The 12,104-nt window shown below is 40.8% G+C and overlaps 1 protein-coding gene across 3 annotated transcripts in view; it reads right to left on the bottom strand.

Moving 5' to 3' along the window:
* Nucleotides 1-12,104, bottom strand: part of Pip4k2a (phosphatidylinositol-5-phosphate 4-kinase type 2 alpha) — a 154,205-nt gene that overhangs the window by 46,682 nt on the left and 95,419 nt on the right. The gene's annotated exons all lie outside the window — the stretch shown is intronic.

Here is a 12,104-nt window from a genome sequence, read left to right on the forward strand (position 1 = left end):
ACTAGTAAACTATGCTGCCTATAAAGGAGGAAGGAACCTCTTATTCTATAAGAGCTTCTCAGAAGATTCCAGATGGGTCCATCCTCTACCCACCCCTCTCCTGATGTTTCTGAGCACTACTGATCCCCTGGAGGGTAAACAGGGAAGGCCTCTGAGTAGGACTCTCCTGGCATTATTTCATTATGGTGTCTCATTTGTGCTGTTGACACTAGCTAGGGACATCTACCTCTTCTCCCATAAGCAATTCCATTCGTGCCTCCTCTTCTGCAGAGCTTCCCCACCTTTCCCCATCTTTCTGACACTGGTCATTAGATTAGTGGAAGTAGCAAACTCTGGCACTTGAGGAAGTCTATCCTTCATTGCTGCTAACTGTGCTCTTGTGCTGGGCCTCATTGAACTACGTGTGGGATTCAAAGGCAACTTCTTCTCTAAAAGTGGGCATTCAAAGGCCAGTGAACCAACGTTGTCTAATTCAGGGAACATCACACCCTTGAAAGGAAGGAAGCATCTCTGCCCTATAGATTTCAATGAAAGTGTTCCTTGCTATCTTGTATATTCAAGACTCCTTATCCTTTCTAAATGAAATCCAGCAGTGTCCAGCTATCTAAGGGAGAATCAAATTACAGTGGCCCAGAAGCTCATGGAGGCCCTAGGATTGAAGGGGGCACTCTCAATTCTCATGAGCTCATTCTCAGTCCTTGGGATGTGTCCTGGCACTGCCACAGCAGTCTGTTACATTCTAAGACAGCCCACCTCAGATCCAAGTGCAGGCAGATACACCTGCCAAAGTACAGAACGGAGAATGTCAATTAACCAAATCTGCTTTCCTTAGCTCATTAGAAAACTTAAGATGAAAAAAAAAATCAGTGTAACTCCCAATGACTTTAACCAGCAGGATTTGAGAATGTTAAATCATTCCTAAGATTACTGAAATTCATTGAGAATGAGGAAAGGGGTTTTCAGGATGAAAATGACTATACTCACATGAACATTATTTTTGGTCTTAAAAATTTTCCCTTTGTATTTCCTACTTACAATAACAAGGAAGAAAATCAAAGTGAATATCCTCTTTTGGAGATTTAAGTGTGAGTTTCCCCAAACCTCTCCAATTGTTGCTCTTTTTTAATTGTTTTACTTTCTCATCCAAAACACCAATTTGCAAAGGGGCATCTATTGCAAATAAAACAAGAACTTCAGGAATTGTAAGACTTCAAATTATCTTCAGGCATAAAATAAAAGCTGGAATGATCAACTTTCATGAAAGCCAGGTGGAACAGACCATAAACTTTGTAAAACTGATAATTCATGTAAAATAATTTTTTAGGGGGGTGGGGAATAGTAAGGGATAACTGTATTTAGCCAAGATGGAATTACTGCAGCACCTGTCTTATAGCTCATCTTTTTGTACATCTTAGATAAGAAAGTAAAACGTTCTCTCATGGGTCAAGCGGGGAGAATAAAATGGAAATCAGTATCACTAGTGCTTTTCAATAAAGTTCAATGAGCAACTGAATCATCTGGGACCACACTAAAATGCAGATTCTGATCTGAGAGGTTGGGGTGGGGCATTTTAAGAAGTTGACAATGCTGATTGTGGTGGTCTATGGACCACATGTGAGATACAAGGGTCTACTGAATTGTGATAGTGTCTCATCTGGCACATAAGGAGCAGAGTGTAGTGTATTCCAGGCGTTATAATGACACTTATCTGTATTAATGCCTTTCCCATTATATTCTCTCCAACTCTGGTTTGGTTAAAATGAGGAACTTTATAAATTCATGACATTCACTGTATTCATTAAGTAAACATTTAATAATGTTGACTCCTCCCAAATTTTTTGCTTTCAATTTCAAAGACAAAGTTATAATCAATTATTTCAGACTTTGCATTAGGATACTGGCTATGTCTTAATCCTTTTTAAAAATTATTTATTCTAATTCGTTATATATGACAGCAGAATGCAATTTAATTCATAGCACACATATGAACACATTTTTTCATGTCTCTGGTTGTACACAAAGAAGAGTCACACCACTTGTGTTTTCATACATGTACTTAGGGACATAATGTCCATCTCATTGCATCATCTTTCCTACCCCCATTCCCCCTCCCTCCTACTACCCTCTTTACCTAAAGTTCGTCTATTCCTCCCATGCTTCCCCTACATCTCCAATATGAATCAGCATCCTTATATCAGAGAAAACATTCAGCATTTGTTTTTTTGGGATTGGCTTACTTTACTTAGCATTATGTTTTCCAGCTCCATCCATTTACCTGAAAATACTATGATTTTATTGTCTCTTAATGCTGAGTAATATTCTATTGTGGTATATATATTCTATATATACCACATTTTCTTTATCCACTCATCTACAGGAAGGGTATCTAGGTTGGTTCCACAATTTAGATATGTGAATTGTGCTGCTATAAACATTGATGTGGCTGTGTCCCTGTAGTATGCTGTTCTTAAGCCCTTTGGGTATAAGCTGTACCTGATTCTGTGTCAACTTTTGTTCTTTTTAGTAATCCCTTCAGAAGTCTCAACCCACAATATGTACTTTCAGAATGGGGGGAAAAAAATTTAAGGCTCCTGGTTTTCAAGTAATCAGTGAAATTTTGTCAAAATTTAGAATGTACCTTTCATATCACTATTAACATAAAAATATATCAAATTTAGTAAAAACATCATCTAATAGACAAGTAGAATATCAGATGAGATAATGCAATTTTACATAAAATGCCTAATCCTTGGAATGACTCTAAAGCCTGGAAAAATCATCATTATTTCATATTATTCACAACATTACTATGAGACAGGAGAAGCCAGGTGCAGTTTTCTACTTGATACTTGATGATAAAAATCTGGCTTACAGTGGAATCAAGTACAATGTCTGAGATACCTGCCTAAGGCTTCCTCTGAGGTAACAAAACAGGCAATTGGCAAAGATAAGACCAAACTTTTGCTATTATGAAACACCATAACCATCAAATTTTTGTAGCCTTTGGAATAAGGTAAGTTATGTTTTAAAGGTAGTGCAGTAAGTAATAATGGTCAGGAACAAAGAACATTCTCCGCCATTCATTCTATCTGCCATTCATCAGCACTTGCTTATGTCCTTTAGCCTCATTGATCCTCATAGACAATAATAAGCCTAGGGAGAGAGCAGGCTAAATTGGAACTCACATCAGATCTTTAATAACTCTAAAAATATATTTACTCTAAGACAGCTCATTGCTCTCCTGGAGGGCATGGACCTTGAAGGTGATTCAGTACACGTTTCCCTGGGAGAATTCAGTGAGAAGACAGGATACCATCACCTTAGGCCATTCAGGCCAAGGTTACAGAAAAGACAACACTAGTTCTTAGAGCTGCATGAAAATAATACTTCCTTGGGTCCAGATGCATTCAGGACAACTTCGGCAAGGAGGAGCAAGTGAGCAAAGGGAGGAAGGAGGTCTGTGTGTTAAAAGTGGTCCTTGCGCTGCCTTCCAATAGCCTGCTACCTAGCAGAAACTGCATATGAAACTCCTCAGGGTGCTCTGTTCTGTCCCAAGGAAGAATGAGTCACAGAATTGTACAGGATGCTTGGACAAGGTGGGACAGCAAGAAGGGGAGGCTTGAGGGAAGCAGCCTAGAGTGATCTTCCAGCACCCCCAAAGAGTCTTTGCATGTGTAATTAAATATCCTAACCAAAGAGTATTAGAATTGGAAGCAATCTTAGAAATAATTCCAAACCACTTAACTTAGATAGTAAAACAGAGACCCATAAAATATGAATGACTCGATCATTTTAGCTTTTCGCTGTATCAACTGGGATGATACACGTGGAGGATCCAGGTCCCACAGTCTGCTGGGCAGCATGATGGGAGAGTTGATGCCAGTTTTTCCATGGTGACAAACACCTAATACCAATACGGGGTGTGAGTCAGCTGGCAAAAAACCAAACCTGTCCTTATGTTTTCAATTTTGCCAAGTAAAGTGTGCAGAAAATATTATTAACAACAGCTAATGTAATCCAGAGTCCTTTACTTACATTTTTATGAACCTGTGTACCAAGCTATCATGATTCTAGGGCTGTTTATTGCTTGACTGTAACTGAAGGGGACAGGAATAGGAGCTGTCTTCTCTCGAGGCAAGAGCTGAGACAGATGTGTGTTTGTGGAACAAGGCTTCAGGACAGAAAAACTGCTGCTGAGCCTGGGCTTGGAGTCAGAGGATTCATGCAGCGTGAAGACAGGCTGAGGGGTGCCTAGTGCTCAGTACTTCATAAAAGTCTTGTCGATTGTAGAGACAACATCAGCCCTAAGAATTCTTCATATTTCTGACCATGTGGCACATTTCATCATGTCTATTTTAATTAGTTCACATGGTCTAAGAATTGGTGGAGGTTTTCATTCCCCTTCTACCACTGGCTTCTATCTTTAGAACAGTATCCCATCCTCTGCCTTTCTTTGCTCAGAATTGCATGGGTTACGCTGGCAAATAATGGCAAGAACCTAAGTAATCTTTTTACAGTAGGAATGCTGAATTGCAGGTTACTTTCCACAATACTAAGCTGGGAAACAAACACAAACAAAAAAGAACCAGGAAAAGCAGTTAAAATGAAATCAACAAGCTAGGAGGAGATCTACGTGAAGAAAGAAGGTCAAGCAGAAGGCAACATGAAAAAAATTCTTTCTCATCTTAATCTCTGGATTTAAAAGACCAAGCCTCAGATTCAAATCTGATCCAATCAAGGCATAAACAGCACCATTTGGTTATCTTCAAGATAATCTCCCATTTTTAAAGTAAAATATTCACATTCAGAAGTCTTTACCCTCATTTGCCTGTCTTTATGAGACAGCTGCCAGATGAAATCACCCTAAGAAATCTACCCAGAATCTGGAAAAATCTACTCTCATTAAAAATTAAATTCCTTGTCATGGACACAGCTTAGAGAAGTATGTTCTATAATAGAGTGACATTACTTGAACTCAAAATCTGGGATTCTGGACCTATCAGTTCAAAAGTGATAGCAGGAAAAAAGAAAATAATGTACTTATGAAAAAAAAGTGATAGTAGTAAGTTATTTTCTAAGGCTCTCAATAATAATAACCTATGTTTTAAAAAGGGAATTTAAAACATTCTACAAAGAAGTTTCAAGCTGAAAATTACCAGCTTATCCGATCTTCCTTCTATCCTTGGCCTCACTGCCCAGCACCCTTTCAAACCACAGGGAAAGAGTGGATACAGTGAGGTGGGGCCGGGGGAGGGGGTGAGCAGAAGGTGAGGGATAAAGATCACAGTCCCACAGCAGCAAGTTAAAGTCAGGGGCTCCAGGCCCCTCACCAACCCCCTCCCCTACACCCCTTATTCTCATCTGATTATCTTCAAAGTAAGACAGCTCGAGTGAATGGTTTCTAAGTTTCCTATTTGCTCTTCTAATTATTCAGTATTAGTTACCTCTGTCATTTCCCAGACATTTAGAAATGGATAATGATTTACTATTTGTTTATGGGACCAAAATGCTGATGATAAGTGTAAATAAACAAACTGCAAAAAAAAGCTCTATTCATCAGTGACTCCTTTCCTTCTATACATTTGATAGTTTCATATTACAAACTATATAATATGACCACTCAGTCCATTCCTTAAATTCACTTGCTCAGAGTGGAAATGGTGCAATCATAATCTGCCTTAATCAAAAGGTATCCAGGGCTGGAGCTATAGCTCAGTGGTAGAGCACTTGCCTTTCATGCATGAGACACTGGGTTCGATCCTCAGCACCACATAAATAAAAAATAAAATAAAGATATATTTAAAAAAAGGTATCCAGAATCAGTATGGGGGGAGTCTCTTACTGAATATAAACTAATTTCAAACTCAAGCACTCTTCTTCATTAATAGCTTTACTAAGATAGAGTTCACATAATATACCATTCACCTATTTACAGTACATGATTCAATCATTCTCAATACATTCACAAACTTATATAAATACTGCCACAATCATTTTTAGAACACTTAATCTCTCCCCAAAGAAACCCCATGTTCATTTGTAGTTACTCCCATTCTCTCTCCCATTCTCCCAACCTAGAAGCCGCTAGTTAATTTACTTTCTGCATATGTGAGGCCCTGGGTTCAATCCCCTGTCTGGATATTTCATACCAAAGTAGTCATCAGTATACAGGTGTATGTGATTGGCCCAGACATTCTTCTTACAAGGCCCCTAAACATTCATCCCCGACTAGGTGACCTACTGTGCAGCTACAGTCCCCCACTGACTCTGGGTAAGCAAGGTGACCCTGTGGGTGCTCTTACTTCAGCCCCTAGATGTGACCGTAGTAGACAATAAATGCCACTTTGAAGGACTCTCCAAGGCTTGCTGGGGAGCAGGTGGGGGAGATGAGGACAAAGCGAATGGTTGGACATAAGTTCAAGTTCTAGGGCAGAATTACTAGGTACAGGGCAGGTGAGAATATGACCGCTCAATCCATCTTGGCCTGACTATCCTGCAACTTGGCATGTAAACATCTGGCCTTATGACATCCTACTTCAAACCTCAACAGCTGTGTTTGAAGCTCTGGTGCCATGCTGGCCCTCAACAGGAAATAAAGGAAGATAATGAGATATGAAGCTTCCTCTTTGATGGCCTTCTTACATTTATAATTGGAAATTTATTGTCCCTAAGAAAAGGATAAATGGTGCTGTCCACTCCCTCTCCTCTAACTGTCTGCGTGGAAAATGTTTATTTCCGCAGTGGGAGGTCCAGGATTAGTGAGTCTCCAGAAGGGTGGAGGAAATATAAAGGTCAATTTAATTAGCTCATTCCTATGGCCAATCTTTTATACCCCTCATAAAACTGTAACATAGTAACTGTTACGTTCTCCTGTACTTTTTTTAGTACCAAGCATTCTGCACATTTAATTTTCTTGAACTAATCATAGTCTTGTATGTATAGATTTTCCCCCCATTTTGATAGTTTGTACATTTGACTAAAAATCACATGTGAAAAGTTCTTACTGTTATTCAAAAGAAAGGCCACTTAAAATCAATTCTGTCATGCTCAAGTGTGTAAAGCCACATTGTAGCAAGAGCATATGTCAACACTGTATACAAGAACCTAAGTGACAGTCATGTACTCACTTGACTTAATAATAGATTCAGCGATCTGACAGCTTAGCTGGGAGGGACTCGGCATTGTGTTTTTCTCCCTCATTTTGCAGATGAGGAAACCTAGACCCCTGAGGGCCAGGTCAATGGTTTACGGTCACTGAAGACCTGAGACTCTACTGGGCCTCTAACTCCTAGGAAATGTTCTTCTCCCCAACCATGTTACCTGTTTCATGGACTTGAAACCTGGAAACCAATCACTGTGTCCTGCTGACAACTCAGGATTATGATTACATGCTTCAAATCACACAGCCCGGGAGATGGGAGTGACTGCCCAGAGAAGCCTGCTTTCTGGTTTTACATTTGACATCTCTGAATGAGCACAGATGGTCTTCTGACCTCGTCAGAGAGTTAAAGACCAACATGCTAACTTGAACATCGTCATCAAGGATTTATTCAATGCACACTGTGTTCAAAGCCCTGTGTTAAGCTCTTGGGGGAATTTCAAAGAAAGCCTGAGTGTGATATCAGGTGTAGAATGGCTTTCATTATAGAGGGGAGCAAGATACAGAGCAATCTAGTGCTTATCAATAATGAAACAACTTATCAGAAAAGAAAAAAAACATAAAAATGAAAGGTAATGCTCAACAGAGAAAGCAGCAGAGTTGCAGGAACTTCATGGAGTGCCATGAGATCACCTTTTAAAATTTCAGACTGCTACTTAACTATGGAGATTAAAACACCAGAGACAGGTCCCCAAGGCTCATGAAAAACAAGCATGCATTTAACTTGATAGGAGCACCTAGTGAGAAGGATGGCTGACTGTCAGGTCTTGGGTCCACAGCATGAGGTGCAATCCCAAGAGGTTCAGGGCAGGAAATACAGGCAGATAGGAAGTGTATGCTCATAGGTGGGGGCAATCTGTGGTGGGGCTAGTAATTTGTTCAGCTTGCAAAGAGGAGGAGAAAAAGCACCAGAAAAGTCTAATGATGTTGACAGGCAGTGAGGGTAATCCTGTGGGGTTTAGTCCAGAAGCATCTTTGCTCAGGGCAGAGCTGCCTTCCAGGGCTCACTGGGAGGCACAGAGTAGCTAATCCAAGAGGACAAATGTGAACAATGAGCAAACCCAGTGACAAAGGAATAAAAGAGCATAGACAGTTCAAGGAGCAAGCACATACAGGGTAGTGAGCATGCTGGTATGATTTTAAAGAGACAGGACCACTGGGGACTTCGATGACCATGTCAGTGCCCATCCTTCCCATAGCAGGGCTTCTGCTCCTCACCCTGTCCTGACCACCAGCCTCAAGGGGAAATCTCACAGTCATTTCCAGAGCCAAGGGGTCAAAAACTCAACTTCCTCCTCCTCTCTATCCCACCCTCAATCTTCCTTCCCTCTGTGATCTGCATTAATGCTCCTTCGAGAGGCCCCCAACTCAATGGCTCCTGTCCTAGGCCCCTGAGAGCCATCAGTCTCCTCCCCAACCTGGCAGTTTACATGTCTTAGTTCTTGGGAAGCCATTCTCTGCTTTAGGGTGTCGGTGACAAGTGCCCTGGCCCTGTCAGGTGTGCCTCCTCCTACTCAGTGCAATACGCCACAGTCTCCTAACATCTGTATCTCTACACATAACAAATCAATCATCTCTAGAAAGTACAGACCTCATGTCATGGCTCCTCCCCTGCGGAAAATCCACAGGGCTGTTAGCTGGCTGCAAAACAGGGTTGAGGTCTTCAGCCCTGTTCCCATGTGAGTCTGGCTTTCCCCCAGCTTTGTCTTCAATTCCACCAACATCCAACTGCTTCACATGTATGAGCTCTGTTACCCCTATTATGGCCCCTTGGCCTCTTCTCCCTTTCTTCCATAAATCTCTCTTGAGGGTCTTTCTCTGTGCAAACTACTGGGAAGGCAGCCAGGAAATAACAGCCACAGTCCCTGTCTTCAGGCAGTTTAAAGTCAATTTGAAAAATCTACAGTTGAAGAACATTTTTTATTTGATAAGACTTAATATTCCAGATATAGCAGCAGATTTCCCCCCTCCAAAGGTTAGTATTCACTGAAGAGCTTAATGCTTTAGAATTTGAAACTTGAAACAAGGACCTCAAAAGTTTAAACTGTTAACTTTTAAAATTAATCATTTTAAAATTAGAATTCTTGGTTATAAAAACAAAGAAAAGGCATCAAATGCGAATAATGAGGGATTCTAATTCAGGAGGCGCAGTAGGGGAAAAGTAAACCTGATATTATCCAACACAATGAACAAGAGGGCTCAGTTTCAATTATGTGGTGTATTTAGGTTTAATAGCTGGCTCCGACCTGCAGAACTTTTTGGTTTATGGTGGGCAAACCCTCTCTGCATCTCAGAAATGAACTGAAGCCTCCATCTGATTTCCCAAGAGGAAATGTTACAAGAGGCTCTGAAACCCTGCATGGCTAAAAAGAGTGGCATAGATTTTCTTGAAGAACATTAAAAATTTTAATGCCTGGTTTTCTGCAAATCTCTTTAGCAAGCTAATATAGAATTCATCAAAGTGACTGTTTCACTCTTCTGTATTCCCTGGAACGTCTAGCACAGAGCCTGGCATGCACCAGGTACAAATAAACACCCACTGAGCTGATAATTGCGCGTGAAATTATGACGGAAGGGACCAGGTCTTAAGGTGGCAGTGCATGGCAGAAATAAAACTGCAGCAATGGTAACAGTGGAGGCAGCCAGGGCAGCATTCATTTTGAAAAAAGGGCCATGTGGAGACGAACAAAATTCAACTCTGAGCATATTACAAACCAATCATGTTACTTTTAAAAAGTACTAATTGTTTTGGAGAAAGTTCTGAATTTGGAAGCACTAGGTACACACATGCAGAGGTTTACACATCTATGTTAGATGGACTGTTATTAATGATGAATATTCTAGAATTATTGTTTGAATTTGTCTTCAATAGCAAGGAAAAGAAGTTTTTGTTTTAAAAGATAATCAAGAAATAAAAACAGGAAAGACACAAATGTTTACTGAGCTAGCAGAAAAGTTTTTTCAGTTCCTTTCAAGAAGTTTAAGATGACAGATAGAGGTCAATTAGGTAGGCAGATTACTATGGTCTACTTTTATCAGAGCGACTTCCATTAATCAATACTGACATTTTTCAAGTGCAACAAAAAGGCATTCACACAAACAAGTCCAGCCCATTTATCCTTTTGATTTAATGGAAAAGTCTGAATACAAATTGAATCAGATGATGAAGCTCTTTAATGCTACATTGATTTTAAGTTGCTTGTCCAAAATGCAATTGCTTCAGAAAATGAACACAGGGTTGTGCGTCCAGAACTCAGAGCAATACCAGTGGCCAGTGGGAGGCTCTGCTCAGCTCTAGGAGGGGAAAAGGAAACTGCTTCTATTCAGTGCTCATGTGCCAACCCACATCTGCTGCTTGAACTGGCCCTGATGAATGGACCCTCAGGCAACTGATGTGATAGGCCCCTTTGGTCCACGCCTTCCTTCAGCCTTTGCCCCTGCAGTGCACAGGGCCTATAAGGTGTGATTTCACGGCCAATGTCATCAGACCTGCCTTCTTTTCTTTTTCCAAACCAGTAGCCAACAAACTGGGTTAATCTCCACATTTACAATCTTGTCTACAGTTGAAACTCAGGGACTGCTGTCTTGGGAAGTACAGACACTGAGAAAGGGAGGCAGGATGGGGGAGAGAAGAAAAGTGTATGGGAGGTTTACTAAAGCTACTCTGAACACCCACTCTTCCTTCCCCCCCCCCAGCCCCCCCACTCTCTCTCTCTTTCTCTCTCTCTCATAGAAACACAGTTGCCAAAGAAAAAGCCACAATTTAAATGCCAAAAGCAGTGAGCAGAGCTGAGGCAGGGAGGGGTGCTGGGATGGTCAATCACACTCACACCCACTCTCCTCAGTACTGATCTCTCAAGCTAAGAGTTTTAACAGACTTGCCAATTAGTTACTTGTGAATCATCCTCCACTTGCCTCATTTCCCTTCAAAGTTTGTACTCAGCAATTTGCACTTACTTAAATACCAACTTATACTGTTTTGTTTTCAGGGGGAAATAGTAGCATCTTAGTATTTCAGCAACCAAATTGATCATTTTCAGAGTTTCAAAACTAACTTTTTATCTGCTTCAGGGCAGAATTCAGAAAGCAGTGTAATCAGTTTAGGCCTCTTTGAAGGGCTTGGGCTCTTAAAACTCAGATTCTGTTAAACGCCAATGCAGCATTTAACAGAGGAGGGACACGCTCATGTTGGGAGTCAGGCAGAGGAGATTTCCTAAACATGTCAATGTAATCTGCCATTAATTCCTTTTAAAGTGACTAGTTCATTTTCATATGGCCCATTTAAATATAGTAACAGTTCTTAAATCATATGGAATTATCCCTTCTTATGTCATATGAAACCCTTTTACTATTCCAACAATTATTCTTTAAAAATTACTTGTTTTTCCAGCAATGAATGTCAAGTGCGTAAGTGCCATCTAAGTCTTACTGACAAAGCCCCCGTGAGTGTTGGCTTCAGTGCAGTTTTAAGAGCAGAGCACCCACATCCTGCCTGCTCCCCTCACTTGCCCTCAGCCCAGAGCCTGGGCTTCTGTGGAGACCACAACCCCGATCCACAATAAGGGGATGTCTGGGGATGTCACGGGCAACCTGGCCAGCACAGTTTTCTCAAAGTATGGCAACATCTCATTTTGAGTAAGCATGGGAGAAATTCTTGAAGGCTTTCAACAAGAGCCTGGGTGGGAAGTGGGAGAACAGATCTTTAGGAAAGAGTACTAAGTGTGACTTGCCTAAAGGACCCTATTTTTTAATAAAAATAAAGCCACTGAGAGTATCAATATAAATTAAGATTTTTTAAATTAGGGCAAGTAATAGAAAGTGGTTTTGTTGTTGTTGTTGTTGTTGGGGGGGTATACTGGGGATTGAACACAGGGGCACTCAACCACTGGGCCACATCCCAAGCCCTATTTTGTTTTTTTAAATTTAGAGAGAGGGTCACATTGAG

This window comes from Urocitellus parryii, chromosome 9 (genome assembly GCF_045843805.1).
Source record: "Urocitellus parryii isolate mUroPar1 chromosome 9, mUroPar1.hap1, whole genome shotgun sequence".
NCBI classification, from domain to species: domain Eukaryota; kingdom Metazoa; phylum Chordata; class Mammalia; order Rodentia; family Sciuridae; genus Urocitellus; species Urocitellus parryii.